Source organism: Hipposideros armiger, unplaced genomic scaffold (genome assembly GCF_001890085.2).
Source record: "Hipposideros armiger isolate ML-2016 unplaced genomic scaffold, ASM189008v1 scaffold_728, whole genome shotgun sequence".
NCBI classification, from domain to species: domain Eukaryota; kingdom Metazoa; phylum Chordata; class Mammalia; order Chiroptera; family Hipposideridae; genus Hipposideros; species Hipposideros armiger.
In genome coordinates, this window is record NW_017732078.1 from 446,654 (window position 1) to 451,429 (window position 4,776).

The window sequence follows — 4,776 nt, forward strand, 5'->3', positions numbered from 1 at the left end:
TATAATTTCAGGTTTGACACATAGATCTTTCAACAGTGGACTTTTTGACATAGCAAGGCCAAAAATAACTTTCTGAATATTTGAAATTGTGTTTCAAAAATAAGGTTGTATATGTTGGGTAAGAGCCAGAGATGGTGGAGGCACACAGTTACTCCCAGACACTCCAGGATCAAGACACTGTGATGTCACCAGGAAATCCACTTCCCATCAGGGTCAGCTTCATAGGCTATGACCAGTGCTGTGACACAATGTCCTGGGCTCAGATGAACCTGGGCATGGAGTTATGTGCTCTGCAGTCACTGTCTTAGAACTCAATAGTTTTGTCTTTGAATTTGTGTTTTGTGAGTGAAGCCTGATGGGACAATGGCATAGGCATTGGCCTGAAGCCTCAGCTAATGTGTAGTTGGTGCCAACTCCTGCCACTGCCCCACCTCCCTGGCATGGGTTCTTGGCAGCCCAACACCCACTTTAGGCCCTGAGCCCACCACACTTTCCGCTTTCCTGCCTGCCACCCTCAACCAGGGAAAGGGTGGGTTCAACAGGGGGAACCCCATATTCCTCGATTGCCCTCCACCCTTGGTAGGGGCCTAGGCATGAACATTGGGAATTTTGGGGTTGGGTGTGCCTGCACTCCCACAGTAGCTTAGGGGAGGGTATTGTGGTGGCTGTCCTCAGTCAGGTTTACCAGCATCACAGGGAGTTTAGGAGGAGGGGGCTCTTAGCCACTCCTGATCAAGGTACCTAGCATATGCCCCCATGGAAGTTGAAATCTCTCAGGATCACTTGCCCATCATGAATTGGGTGGCTGACATAGGAAGGAGAGATTAACAGGTTGGTCTAGTGGTTCAGGCTGAGCCCTGAGATGCCTGTGAGGATCTGCACTGACTTACCTGAGGAAGTGCAACTATGTTAATTGCAGCATTATTTATGGTGGCCAAGACATGAAAACAACCAAAGTGTCCTTCAATACACGACTGGATATAGAAGATGTGGTACATATATACAATGGAATACTACTCTGCCATAAGAAAAGATGAAATAGTTCCATTTGTAACAACATGGATGGGTCTTGTGATTATCATGCTAATGAATAGGAAAACATTGAGAACCATATGACTCCACTCATATCTGGCATATAAAACTGAAAGCAACAAATGAACAAGACAAAAACTCAGACACAGACATCAGTTTAGTGGTTACCAGAGGGTAAGGGATAAGAGGGGATGATAGAAGAAGGTAAAGGGGATTACATATATGGTGGTGGAAGGAGAATTGACTCTGGGTGGTAAACGCACAATGCAATATAGAGATGATGTATATAAAAATGTTCACTTGAAACCTATGTAATTTTACTAACCAACGTCACCCCAATAAATTTAATAAAGATTTTAAAAATTAATGAAAAACATGAGAGGTCAAAAGAGACCTTAGAAGAAAGAAAAAAGTTTTATATTTTACTTTTTTTAGCAGCATATTTTTGTGAATTTTAAACAAGGAACCCCAAACTTTCATTTTGTACTGAGCCCTGCAAATTATTTAACCAGCCCTGCTCCCAACAGATGGTTGAATTTTCTTAAATTATTTCAACTCTAAACAGTGGTGGAAGTGAAGGAGAATGCAGTGCAGGGGGCTTGCTCTCCCTACCACAGAGGAGGTGATTTCACTGGTCTGAATGGTAACAGTCCTTAAGGTAAATTAAATATGGCTTTCTCAAAACAGTCTTTTCATTGGCTGCTGCCCGACAGTCTTCAATTAAATTGCCATTTTAATTCATTTCTGTGGTTCACTTTGGCAAACTCTTGGCACTTTTTAAACTGAAAACAGACCTGTAATTGGTTAAAACTGCATAATGAATTTATGTATTTAAGAGTGCTTTTTAATTTTGACTGTTTTGCTTTTTCTTTTCTTTCTTTCTTTCTTTCACTAGCTTTAGTTTATCTTGTTACAGCAGTGATAATGATATAACCTATCTGATATGTAGGTGAAGCAGTTAAATTTGAAGGACTCCAAAAAGTAACCCAGCATCTGTCCCCAAATACTCTACCATACCTCCACTAAGGGCTTGGGTTTTTGTATAAAAGAGTTGTCTTTGGTTACTGTGAATAATCCCCTTCTTTAGACTTGAAAGGAAAGGGTGTCACATGGATTGGTTTTATTTAGGGTTTTCATATCACAATCTACAATCCAGATGGGTAAACATGCAAATTCCCACAAAAAGAATTTTGTATTTTTATGTTTGCTACTGGATTCCCACAAGGCAATAAATACCATGGAATGTTACATAATATTCCTTCCACTTGTATTTTAGGTTCTTAAAAAATTTTAACAAAGTTTGCTTATTAAACCACATAAATTATTTTTCTTCACTTATTCACTGTATTACCTACATGTTTCAGTGAAGGATTTACAAAGGAGTCATACACTTAAACTTAAAGTGCTGGCAACTTCTTTGTTAAACTTCAATTTTATTTTTAATAACCAATAAGTGGTTGCAATGGGGGTGTTAACAAGCAGCTGGAATAGAGGAAGGAGATAAAGCTGACAGGATTTGCTAGTATATTAAACATGAGGGGTAAAAGAACCAGTGGACATAAGGAAGACTTGGGTGTTAGGACTGGGTAGCTGAGGTGATGACAGTGCCATTTACTCAGCTTTGGGTAGAGGTAAATCAAGGGTTCTGTTTTGGACTTGACAACCTTGAGATGCCTATTAATATCCAAGTGGAGGAGTCAAGGGTGCAATTAGGCACAAAAGTCTGAATCAAAGTGGAAATGTCGCAGTTGAATATATAAACGTGGAGCTAATAGACAATAGGTTTTACGGAAAGTCACAAGAGCTAATGAGATCACCTGGAGCCAGATTTCTTTAAAAAAACGACAGTGGATCAGGGTCCAAGCTCTGAGTAATCTCAACAATTCAGACAAGCAAGTTCTGGTGATTTTAAGGAGTTGTCAGAGAAGTTAGAGGAAAGCAGGAAGAGTGCAGAGTACTCTAAGCCAACAGAAGAGGCTGTTTCAAAGAGGGTATGGTCAACTGTGTCAAATCTGAAGAGGAGTCAAGGAAGTATAAGGAAAAAAACAAATTATGGAATGAATTATATGGCAGTCAGTGCTGACCCTAACAAAAAGAATTTTAGTGGAATGTAGGAAAGAAACAATTAGAAGTGTTGAGAAAAAAGAATTCACACAACATTTTCAAAAAGTGTTTCTGTGGCTCTTTTCCAGTTTTCGCGGCGTGAGGCAATATGAGCAGCAAAGTCTCCCGCGACACCCTGTACGAGGCGGTGCGGGAAGTCCTGCACGGAAACCAGCGCAAGCGCCGGAAGTTTTTGGAGACGGTGGAGCTGCAGATCAGCTTGAAGAACTGTGACCCTCAGAAGGACAAACGCTTCTCGGGCACCATCAGGCTTAAATCCACTCCCCGCCCCAAGTTCTCCATATGTGTTCTGGGGGACCAGCAGCACTGTGACAAGGCCAAGGCTGTGGATATCCCCCACATGGACATTGAGGCACTGAAGAAACTCAACAAGAATAAGAAACTGGTCAGAAAGCTGGCCAAGAAGTATGATACCTTTTTGGCTTCAGAGTCTCTGATCAAGCAGATTCCATGAATCCTGGGCCCAGGCCTGAATAAGCCTGGCAAGTTCCCTTCCTTGCTGACCCACAATGAGAATATGGTGGCCAAAGTCGATGAAGTGAATCCACCATCAAGTTCCAGATGAAGAAGGTGCTTTGTCTGGCAGTGGCCGTTGGCCACGTGAAAATGACAGATGATGAGCTTGTGTACAACATCCACTTAGCTGTCAATTTCCTGGTGTTATTGCTCAAAAAGAACTGGCGGAACGTCTGAGCTTTATATATCAAGAGCACCATGGGAAAGCCCCAGCGTCTGTACTAAGGCAGAGCTTAATAAACCACAGTGCTACCAAAAAAAAAAAGTGTTTCTGTGGAGGGAACAAAAAACTTAATGCTAACTGTAGTGAAGCTCAAATTACTTTAGTCCATTATACATACTACAAATAAAGGTAGCCATTATGGACTTAATTGTGCTTCCCCCAGGTTCATATGTTAAAACCTTAACCCTCACATCATTATATTTGGAGAGAGGACCTATAAGGAGATAATTAAGATTAGGTGAGGTCATAAGGGTGGGGCCCTGATCTTATAGGAAATATGTCACATGCACAGAGAAAAGACTATGAGAGGACACAGGGAGCAGGTGGCTGTCTGCAAGCTAGGAAAACAGGTCTCACCTGGATCTTGGACTTACAGCTTCCAGAATTGGGGGAAAGTAAATGTTTATTGTTTATGCCACATATTCTGTGGTATCTTGTTATGGCAGCCCCAAATAACTAATACAGTAGCTTACACAGCGTGCTTAAAAAGCCTTGGTAATTTTTAAAATTTATTTAATGGTTTCATTATTGTCACAATATTTCTCTGTTGTTCTTTATCTCAATTCTGTATTTTTTTAGTTCCAACCAACTCATCGTCTAGATCACCCCCTGCTTCAGCAGGTGTACCAATCATTAACCACTTGTTTAGCCAAAAATGTCAAAGCCATCCATTATTATTCTCTTTCTCTTATATGCCGCATCAAATCCATATAGAAAACACATTGGCACTACCTTCAAACTGTCTCCCAAATCTAGTCACTACTCTTCTCTTTCACGTCTGCTTCCTTTTTAGCTACCATCATCTGTCATCTGCACAACTCTCCTAATTAGTTTCCCATATTCCATTTAAGCTTCTCTGCAGTCTTTTCTTTTATAACAAC

The 4,776-nt window shown here is 40.9% G+C and overlaps 1 pseudogene; it reads left to right on the forward strand.

Moving 5' to 3' along the window:
- Positions 1–3,218: 3,218 nt before the first annotated feature.
- LOC109373470 (60S ribosomal protein L10a pseudogene) lies at positions 3,219–3,897 on the forward strand (annotated as a pseudogene).
- The last annotated feature ends 879 nt before the right edge of the window (positions 3,898–4,776 follow it).